This window comes from Mytilus californianus, unplaced genomic scaffold (assembly GCF_021869535.1).
Source record: "Mytilus californianus isolate M0D057914Y unplaced genomic scaffold, xbMytCali1.0.p SCAF_7, whole genome shotgun sequence".
Taxonomy (NCBI): Eukaryota; Metazoa; Mollusca; class Bivalvia; order Mytilida; family Mytilidae; genus Mytilus; species Mytilus californianus.
In genome coordinates, this window is record NW_026262723.1 from 43,344,678 (window position 1) to 43,357,103 (window position 12,426).

Consider the following 12,426-nt stretch of genomic DNA (forward strand, 5'->3'; position numbering starts at 1 on the left):
TTTGTCCATTTTTGTTTTATAAATATAAAATTGAGAATGGAATGGGGAATGTGTCAAAGAGACAACAACCCGATCAAAGAGCAGAAAACAGCCCAAGGCCACCAATGGGTCTTTAACACAGCGAGAAAATATGCTTTCATCACTTTAACTACATATCTTTAAAAATGTCTATTCACAAATCCCTATGTGTGTAAATCGTGATGTGTCTAGAATTAGGCTTCTTGGTCGAATTTTAGGGAGCATTCTTATTATATGTACTTAGAAATAAGTTCGAATATGTCTTATTTTGTAAATTACGGATGACATTCAGATGCCTGATAATTTAAAGACAGACGCGTTATGTTATATTTGTATTTTTATTGCATGAAAAAGAATGATGAGAAATATTTCCCTTTGATTTTTGGAACAACAAAGTTTAAATGGCTGGATCTTGTGTAGTTCGTATGATGTTTCAAGCAAGTGTGTCTATAAACGTATGATGTTTCAAGCAAGTGTGTCTCCAAATGTTTATATATAGCCTTTTCAAGAATTACAGATAATACTAACTGGTCTATACTTGATCCATTCCTCTGCTTGTAAGAATATCCAAGAGATTTAGCTGTTGCCAGAGTATTTTAGGGGATTTGCTGTTGTCTTCGACCTTACCGAATATAAACTCCTCCTTTTTTTATTCTACTGTTCAGTTTGTACTGATGTTTACTTTTGGCCTTTTTAAATTTCACGATTTTTTTCTCTCCTTCTGAAGTTATCCATCGTTCCGTTTGTTGTCTCATCTTAATGTCTCTGTATGGTGCAATATCATCAAAAATGAATTGAAAGATGGATCCCATCCGTCCTTCTCAAACTATCGACACAGATAGAAGGATGACCAATCAACTGTTTTGAGTTTAGCGTTGAATATATCTTTACTATAATATAATTTAGCTGGCAGAATTTTAACTATTGTTTCTTTCTTTGTTTTCTCTTTGTGTGCCTTTCTAGTACAAAAGGTGATGATACAATACAATACAAATATGTTTATTATAGTGACGTTGTGTATAACAAAAATATGTACAATATTGAAATATTTCAATTAAATTACACCCGGCCCAATGGACCCATAAGTCACTTTAAATAGATACTAGTATTAATTCAGATTGACATCAGGAATTTAATTAGTTACATGTTAATTGTTAAATATAAGTGTTGTCTGCGTTTTGTTAATGACTGTTCTAAGTATCGAGCCGTTTTTCGAGGATATTCAGACAATAATAAATTTAACTTTTCACTGTTATTCAAGTTCAATACGGTTTCAGTCCAGAGAATACTTGATTGCGTAGTCCATTGTAAAATTGGCATTCAACCATAAAGTGTAGTTCATTTTCAACGTGTCCGGAGTTGCACATTCTGCAAACTCGTTGTTATTCTGGCTCAACAACAAAACGTCCTGTTTCCAATGTTAGTGGAAGAATACCACATCTAAATTGTGCCAGTACCGATCTTTCACTACATATTAGATTGAGTTTAATATATGATTCTGTTGAATATGTAGATTTAAAGGTTCTATATGTACGCAGTTTCGGAAAGCTAGATAAATTTGTATGCCATTTTGTTGCACATATATCGATATCCGTAAGATTGTTTCTGACACTGTTAGCATTTTTTACCATTTGTTGAAAGTTATCATCCATACCAACTAAAGACATTATTGTTCTTACGCTAGATGACCAATTGTTCTTTCATAGTTCGTAGTCCAATAGGAACACCTTTTTACAAAGTCTAGTATTGTCCATATCCATCAATCGGTTCCAGTACCGTACCATATTACACCAGCGACGTTCTTTTGACGATAACCATCCAACATCTCCGTTGATAGCTAACTTTGGAGCAAACTTGTGAACTCCTAAAAAGTATCTAATGGCCTTGTTTTAAACAGTGTCGACACAATTAAAGTCTTTATAACCCCACACTGAAGAACAGTAGTCGATTATAGGCACAACACAAGAACCATACAGTTTTTCATAAGTCTTTTTGCCAAATTCCTTTAAACTGTGTATCTTCGATATAATAGCTCCGAGTGCTCTTGCACCAGCGGTAGAAAGATTTTCAGCGTTTGACGTATAGTCTTTTTTCTCATTGAAAATAACTCCAAGGTATTTATATTTGTCTGTAATTTGCAAATGTTTCCTCCGATTCTGAACTGAAATTCACTCCTTTTTTTACGAGAAGGTCTGAAATGTACAGCTTTTGACATGTCTTTATTTATTAAGACTCTCCATTGTTTGCACCAATCGTGTCATTTATCAAGCATCTTTTGCATATCACATTCATTCTCGGTCATCAAAACAATATCGTCCGCATATAGAAGTAAAGACAATTTTGATTCTTCAATATTTATATCAAGTCCAAGTTCATTGATTTCATCTACAAGATCATTAATTAAAGCAGAAAATAATGTCGGAGTTAAATTATCACCTTGTTTTTTTACCAGAGTTACATGAAAACCAATCGGACATTTTATTGTTTAAGCGAATACTTGCGGTTGTTTGCACATATAAACTTTTAATAGAGTTGCATATTTTCCCATCAATATTGTTCAGCAAAAGTTTGTACAGCAACATATCTAGATCTACAAAATCAAAAGCCTATTTTAGATCAACGAATGTGGCAATAACATTTGGATTGTTTTTTATTATGCTGTTGAGGGTGAATATATGATCTTCACACGAACGATTTTTACAAAAGCCGCTTTGTTCCTCTGAAGTAAATCATTATCCTCCAGATATGAAGACAATCTATTGTTTACAAATCCACAATACAACTTTGAAATACACGACAACAAACTTATTCCTCGATAATGTAGTGGAATGCGTTTAACTGATGATTTGTCTTTAACTATCGGACAGATTATGGCCTGATGCCATAATAATGGTACAATGCTTGTGTCAAAAACTAGTTGCAACATAGAATGTAGGACGGTGATAACGTTTTCTGTCTTCAATACTTCATACGGGATATTGTCAATTCCACACGATTTACCGTTTTTTGTTATTGAGATAAGTCGTCTTATTTAATCTATAGTTATAGCAGAATTCATATCTTCATTTTCAATAAACAAAGGATCGAGCATTCTTTCTTCTAATAAGACTTTATGATTAGAGGCATATCTTTGAAAATTACCATCGAAATCGTCCGCTGAATTATCCATATTATATATATTTTGAAAATCTGTTTTCCATTTGTGTAAACAACTTTTTCATCACTAACAATCTCACCATTTTTGTCATATATTTGACGTTATATATGATGAAGTAGTCACTTATGTCTGCTGAAATAACTCCCGATTTGTAGATGTTTTCTTCATTGTTACAGATTAAATGGTCAATGATAGGACTAGATGATGGTGGTACGCGTGTAGGGCTTTTTATGAGCTGTCTAAAATGAAACATATCCATCAACTTTTGTAAAATTTGCAAATCGGTTGTGCAATGTTTTTATAGCTTATATTGAAACGTCTAGGATAATTGTCCATATTCAGGTTTTATATTGTTTAAGATTTGTTCAAGTAATACCTAAAATATTGCTTTGTGTTGGTGATCTTTAAACCGAAAACAATTTATTGGGGATTTTCAATTTTGAAACTAGTCGTCGATAAATTTTGCATCATGTATTGTATATACGTTTTCATATTAAAGAGTATTTGTTTGTTTTTAGTCTTTTCAGATATAAATATTGCATTAAAGAAACCTACAAATTTTTCTTCAATTTATGAGCCGCCAGAAGGATTTGTATGTTGTAATTCTGACTATGCTGTTGATGGATATACGCAGGATTGGATGATTAACGATTTTGTTTGTGCACATACGGACCGTATCGGTAATCAACAGGCATGGTGGGTAGTCGACCTACAAAACGTTTATACTATTGAGTATATAAATATTTATGGACGGACAGATTGTTGTAGTGAGTGTTACGTTTTACAGAATATTTAATTTTTCTAATTCAGTTTCTCATCTTTATATTACAACATAAAACTCCGCATTGCGTTACCAAGTGATTCTTTGTTGTATACAACCTCATTATCCAGATCAAATATTAAGGTTATGAACGTTGGGTATCCGGAACTGACAAGATTTACAGCATTAAATTTCTTAAATTTTCCGTTTAAAAATTTATAGATAATTGAAATTAATGTTCCTACTCCTTAAGTTAAGTGTTCATATAGAGTTTATATATTTAAAAAATGTCAACCACTGGACAACCCGTTTTATTTGATAGGACTTACAGTATCGCAATAAGCTTTCCATTTTTAAAAACTCGTCATCCTCGGTTCAGTCATTGTTAAATTGAACGTTTGAATTTCAGAAAGAATTTTTCCCCAACACACAAAAAAAAAAAAAAAAAACAGCAACAGGCGTAAAATGTGTCATCAACGTTTAAATTTAATTAATTTGCCTTCATAAAAAAGGCAGAAATTTCATGTCCTAAACAAAAGGTTTATCTTTGCACATTATTGCAAGAATTTTCAAATTTATTTTCTCTTGTACTTGCTTCATCTACAAACAACAATGTAAATAACTATATAATTGGTAATTGGAATATTAATCTTGCATAAACAAAATTAAAACTATCCGTTGAAAATAACATGCGTCCTAAGCGCTTTTTGGTCTGACCATCGTATTGCAAGTATAAAATGTTTAATCCAACTTAAATTGTTTTATTTCCTAATTTTATTTACGTGATCAAACTCGTAATAATCATTCGAAATATTTATCCAGGAAATGAAATAAAATACAGATTCTTACAGAAAACGAACTTGGTAAAGTTATGTACACGCATATTGAATACGCTAAGACATGTCTATCTTAATTGTTTCACCTTTAAATTATTAGAATTTAGAAAATGTCGTACATTCATGCGACTACCATTACAAGAAAATCATTCTTTCTTAATTAATAAATTTTAACGTTGGCCTACAAAAAGACTACCAGGTTCCATCATATATTCATATTTCTTCTTTAGTATTATTTGAAACAAAGTCTAATTTGAAATATTCGTATGGCATATGAAGGTAACCAAAAGTTGGGTATTGCTCTGGTTACTTAAAAATCATTCATATTTAATCATAATGTTATCTCATAATTATTTATTTTTCAGCTAATGATCTAGCAAACTTTGATGTTGAAGTTATTTTGCCAACATGTTCATGTAATCGCTAGAATATCTTAGCAGAGGGAAAGATATTTCACTGTCATTATGAGGCCACAGGAGTTCAGCAAATCACAATAACTTGTCCCCCAGACACAAGAGGTAGCTTTGTCAGGATAAAACGACGTGATTTGGATTCCTTGGTAATTTGTGAAGTAGAAATATATGGGATTCTAACCAATGGCCCGTTGGAGTCAGGTACTTATACTGAATGTCTGAACAATTTATGTCTGTTATATTTGCAAGTGAGTGGACAGATGGCTTCTACTTTGGCAATGCAGAATTATAAAAAAAAAAACGGGACTAGCCTTGATTACAAATAACACTTTATTAAGTTTGGTTGGTTTGAGGCTCATTACTGGTTAAATCTTATGAAGGCTCAAATTAAAGAATTATATGGCCAGAATCAATAAAAACTTTAATATTGAGGAGTAATTGACTAAAAGAGACTTAGATAGAATGGTAAATTCTACAAAAGTCGATAGCCTGACAACACTGATTGTGTCACTCGCACCCCGCACGTCCCAACTTCCGTTCGACTTCGATCTTAGTTGACTAGGAATGCCAGTGTGTTTTCCTGTCGAAGATTGTTGGTTGCTTCCTACCAAACAAATGCCAGAAAAAAGAAAGAAATAGTGTTGAAAAAAGTAAAGTAACGAAAATACCGACCTCTAAGGAAAATTCTAAACGGAAAGTCCTTTATCAAATGTCAAAATCAAAAGCTCAACTCAACGCATCAAACGAATGGAAAACAACTGTCATATTCTAGACCTGGCACAGGTATTTTCTTATGTAGAAAATGGTTGATTAAACCTTGTTTTATGGCTAGCTAAACCCCTCACTTGTATGACTGTCGCATCGAAGTCCGTTATATTGACAACAATGAGTGAGCAAAAAAAAACCGACATAATAGGTAAAAATGTCAACAATTGGAGTACAGCATTTACACAAACTGGATCACTATGGCATCAGAGGTAAAACCAACAAATGGATACAAAATTTCCTTTCTGACAGGAAACAAGTGGTAGTTCTAGAAGGGGGAAAATCTGATACAATCAATGTAGAATCAGGCGTCCCACAAGGTTCAGTACTCGGACCCAATTTGTTCATTTTCTACATAAACGACATGCCAGAAGGTATTCGCGCAAGGGTAAGACTCTTTGCAGATGACCATTGCATCAGACGCAGACAGTGAGAACGTACAAGAGGACCTCAACAAACTAGCAATCTGGGAAACAAAATGGATAATGGTCTTTCATCCCGATAAATGCAATGTACTAACAATTACAAGAAAATGAAAACCTATTGTTAGAGAGTACACACTGCATGGCCACATCCTGGAACCTGTAAAATCTGCTAAATATCTAGGTTGTACCATTAGCTCAGACTTGAAATGGAAAGAATACATCAGAAACATCTGTAACAAAGCAAACAAGACCATTGGATTTCTGAAACGAAATCTCATCATCAACAACACCAATATAAAGGAAACTGCATACAAATCCCTAGTCAGACCAACCTTGGAGTATGCATGCACAGTATGGGACCCTTTCCATCAGAACAACAAACACCGGCTGGAAATGGTACAAAGAAAAGCAGCAAGATATGTCACTAACAGATATCACAACACCTCATCTGTTAGTGACATGCTTACCGTACTCGAATGGAAAACGGTTTCCAATTTCCAACATGTAGAACAGTAGTGAGGAAAACATCGTTTTATCAAGGAACAATAAGGGACTGGAACGCACCACCACTCACCACCACCAGTGCAGGTAGTCTTGAATATATCAAGACTCACCTACATGAGATGATTTAGATCGCCGTCCAAGATGTTTTTAACCTGACTGTTACTGTATATAGAATGTATAGTACAAATTTTCACATCATTTTTATATAAAACATTTACATGCGCATCCAAAAGTGGCAAAATAATCAGTTTATTGATGGTGGCCGCAAAATGGTAGAAATGGTAGAAGTAGAAGCAGTTAACATCTTCTTATAATCTTAATCACCATAAAACAAAAAACTATTGCAACTGGAAAGGTACAAAATGGCATATAGACACTCTATAGACGAAGTACATAAGAATAAATAAAAGACAAGATTCTGGTACTGACATTACCGCTTATGCCAAATGTGTGGTATAAAAAAGGCAGATGTGGAATGATTGCCAATGAGAAGTTTAAATTGAAGCGTTAAACACAAACAATCGATTAATCAAATACACCGAAGGTCAACTTCAGCTTGAGAAAGTAGAAGCAAATGTTTCGAAAACATTTCTTTATTGATAATAAAACCTCATCAAAGAAACATATATGCCAGGCTATGGTTTTGTTCGCTAGACGCCCGTTTCTCTTTTGTGACGCTTTAGTCAAGTACAGTAAAAAGGCACAAAAAAAAAAATCAAAAATTAAATCAACACTTTAATTTTTAAATTTATGCGTCCGAATCGCTCTTCTGGATTCACCTTTATCGGGAACACTCAAAGTCGAATATATAACAACTGTTCAAGCATTGAGAGCCAAAAATTCCTAAAGGTTTTGTCAATACCACTAAAGTAATATATTCCTGGGGGAAATACGTACTAGTATTAATGAATTGATAAATTAATATGGAAATCAATAGCTTTTATAATAATGTTTTAGTAACGCATAATAACATGTCAGAAACTGATAGTTGTTATTGCTGCAGAAAAAGGTACGAACAAAATCAGTTTTGGATGCAAATAACGATATACCATTTCTGGAATAAAATATACAATCATGAAATTTGACTGGGGATATGAGCTGTGACAAATACGGCGGTCAATAAAGTAGATAATTTTAAATCAGGGTACTCAAGCATAATACTATTCTAAGGGTTTTTCCGATCGACAGTAACAGCCTTCCAAAATTAGGATGCTCGTTTTCCTATGCTGGATATATAAAAGAAGTCCGTAAGTGATGTATTGCAAGGATCAGTTTCTGTTGTTATCAAATATACCGTCAATCTACAGTGGCAGTCAAAACATCCCTATCCCCATTATGTTTTCGGACTGAATATGCATGAAATATATGCCATTGAACGTTAAGCAAACAATACTCAATAAATCATTATGAACACTCTAACGTGTAAATGAGCAAATATCGCCGTGAGTATTCACAATTACGTATAAAATACGCAAACATTCAAGCAGCGGCTGCAAAATATTGATCTCATTATTTTACGATATTTCAGATCTAACGTTTTATCGACTAATTGTCTTGTTAGGGGTTTGCTAATCACTAGGAAGATATTGAATCAAGTATTCCAGTGGTAACATTGAGTTTATCCATTTGATAGTTGTTGGTTTACCGTTATGAGATAACTGTATCACAGATGACCACGGATAATTTCCTATCGTTGTATACACAATTTCCTCATCTTTACTCGATTGTAAATCAAAAAGCTCACCAAAGATACCAGGCTTATTATTAAGTTTCCGTCTACATTTGAACATGATATCTGCATTTACGCTGACAATTTACCTAAATGAATGTAGCTAAACTAATCATTTCAATCTGTATTTAAGTTGAATGAGAAATACTTGTTTAAAGTGAAGATAAATCAAAGGTTTTTGGTTTAATTTTACAAAGTTGTTAACCTTCCATTCAGGGAACAATAACAAGTCCTATTTCATCGGGTTCTGAACATATAATCTGGTGGATCCCTCCTGACGACAAAACTATTTGCAATATGGACTATAAAAATAGCACGTCGTAGGTATCTCAACATGTCTTAACTTTGTCAACTTAAATATTTATTATTTCATTGATCAGAGGTGAAAACGAAATGAGTTGAAGTTAGAAATACAATGCATTACCTAATTGCAACTGAAATATGTCTGCCCAATAACCTTGTGCAAAGATTAAGAAGTAAAGTTGACTGCATTAAATGCTTTACTATGCAACAGGCTTTTGTCTCAAGTCAAGATATTTGCCAGCTGATGTCTCTTCTTCATTTTTTCAAATTCAAAATTTGATGAAGTGTCACATATTTGATCAACGAATAATTATCATCTCCGGTTGTTTTATAACAAATATATATGTTGTCTCAAATTCACATTATAACCTTAATCTAACAAAAAAACGTGACAGAAAACTGCTATTTCATCTAATAAAAGAAAGGCAAAACAAAGGCTCTAAAAGACAACAGTATTATTCCTTGACACTCATAATAGTTATATTTCTTTCTTTAAAGGATAAGTTATTATTTATTGTTACTTTTTTAGGTTCGGAAAGTAGTTCTAATATCGCATATGCATGTGGACATATCGGGTACAGATATTTAGGTCCTGTCATAGAGACCTCTGTCGCACAAAGTAACATTCAGTGTACAACAAAGTGCATCATTAAAACAGCCTGTACTGCAGCAGAGTATGACAAAAAAACAAATGTATGTACACTGAAAGGTGACTGTACAAATGGAATTCAGTCATCCTTGTTCCCAGACAACGACAAAAACATATTTGTTATTCAATAGACAATTTCATGCTTGCCAATTCTGTATGCTTTTTAATGGTGAAACATTTTGGACTTCTTTAACATAAACGGATATAAACAATCATAGGTCATTGAACTGCCTTCAAAAACGAACTTAACACATACCATATAGTAAGGTGTAAAAGGACCGGACATGAAACAATTCGAAAGAGAAAACCAACATCCTGATTCATACTCAAAACAATAAACGAAAAATAAACATGGCAGACATTTAAATTGAATGTAACAACTCTCTTAAACAATAATGAAACAAATAAAAGATCTTTCCTTTTTTGTTACCATGGCATTCATGAATATACATGTACAATGTGAATTAATATTCCATATGGATAACTATATGTTTACCTTATTCAGACAGAAAATATTGAACGAACAGCTAATTATCAGAACTGTCTGCTCATTTCAAATTACCGCAATCAAAATATTTGTTTGAATTACTACTTGTGTTATCAAAGTCAATAAAGCCGATAGAAGTTTACCGATGTAAAAATCTCATAAATCGATTTAAAAGAAACAAAGCAAGGCAACAACAAAAACTGAAGAAATTGCATGACCTCAAAAGCGTTTGAAACCTGGTGCGTCGAAACGAAAATACTGGTGATAAAAGATCTAAGACCGAGAAAGCATGTCGCTAATCAGATGAGATCTTCCTCATAACTCGCTGGGTGCAGTATAAAAAAAGTCAATTTCCCTTTTTTAATTTATTGAACATCTTTACCATGACATTATCGTGAATAGTTAAGGATTTGCATATAAAGAATTATCTGTTTGATGAACGTGATAAAATGGAAGAAGAAATGTAATCGAGTATGTAATTTAATTACACATACCATTCTTAGTGCAAATTGAGTGAAAATAATCTTATATGCTTTTCTTTATTTAGTACATCATTAGCTCCTGTGTGTGAAATTCCTTTGTTTGTCCTTGTTTTCTTCAGATACCATATTTTTGAATTCTAGGCAATCTGATTGGCATCATTAATTATTTTCGCTACTGATATACTTACCGCTTAAGCAAACGTGTAACGTGTGCCTGTTCGGTTGCTCCAGTAGTGTGCAGACCAAATAAAACCTAAAGTAAACGCACGTTAATGTCATGAGCACATATTTCGTATGTTTACTCTAATTGCTGCGTTACGTTAACGTGGTCAAAATGGAAATTTCTAATGTCTGCTACAGTAAACGCGTGTTTATTTTGTGTCAGTTTGGTCAGTATTAGCCTGTACGTGCACTTGATAAACATTTACTTTTCCAAGTGAACTATTTGCGATAATTATAGATAAATATTGCATTTTGTGTGTTTTTGTGCTGAGTATGTACTGAGTTGTGTCATGAATGGATACCGAATATCCTTTGTTTTACTATTATATATTCTTATTAAAATTAGTTTTTATTTTATCAATGTTATAAAAATCCATAAATTTTTAAACGTACTTTCTATCCGATTTTCATGATATCTTAATCTCAATTACAGCAATTCAGTCCAACAAAAGTTTGTATAGAGAAACTATACATATCCTTGGTTTGAATAACGTTTAAATGATTTTGAATTACCATGAACTTCCCAATTATCAATTTCCCATTTCTCAGCAGTAATCTGGTAATACACCAAAATGACACATAAATTTCATAATTTATCAATCAACGGAAAAAGTGAAAAACAACTACCTTATTCCTTTTTTGATATTTTCCGATGCAAATGGTAGAATAACCCTGGTTTTATAGCTAGCTAAACCAGGGTATATAAAGGGTGTCATTGCTGCACGACAATGAACGTTTAAATCGTAAAAACAAACATATGGCAGACATCAAAATTTATAAAATTATTAAAATATTTGTCAGAAAAAAATGAGAATAAAACATGGATTTTGATGAGGAAATGAACACGAATTTCGCTAATTTAAAAACTGGGGTTATAAAGAAAAACTAGGCCTCAATTGCATGATTGACTGTTGTTTGGTTTAATTTACCGCTAGCTAATATTTAATACATATCCTTAACGAGAACAGAAAAATAAATTATTATACATGTAATTACTGCAAAGTTGACCGATCAAAACATATGGGCCGTCACTTTGATTGACACTGTTCAAATCTGGTACGTTGAATTGAAGGGACGGTTTTTTGCGATGCAAAACTGGGATCAATTGCTTCAAGGAATTACATGTATTTCTCATGAATGACAAAGAAAATAATTCGAATAATAGTTTAATCATTTCGTATTATTCTAAATGACAAACGGATCTGACTCAAGTTTTAAAATTAAGTAACGTCGAATGATGCACATCAAACGTTGGAACACGTCTACCGCATACCAGAAGAAGACACATTAAATTAATGTTCATCTATATATTCGCCAAAAGATAAATAGATACAGTTAATTCAAAGACTTTTTATTTTTTTAGTTTTTGAATTCACCAATTATACAAATTGCCTGCGAAATTCCTAATCTTATCTTATTATTTCTATTGCGAACTAGTGCTTTCGTGTGACGCACAGTTCATAATTTTATTGTGGTGTACTGTGGTTGAAAGGTGTCAGTTGTTATTCTGTGGTTTACATGTTGTAATGTGCTATTATATTATTCATTAATGTATTTCTCTGTCCTGAGTGTTTTTTCGTTTATCTGTACTGTATTCCTGTCACGTAATGTTGTCATTTAGCGGTGTTTTTAACATTGCCATATAAGCGGGAGGTTTGGCTTGCCATAAAACCAGG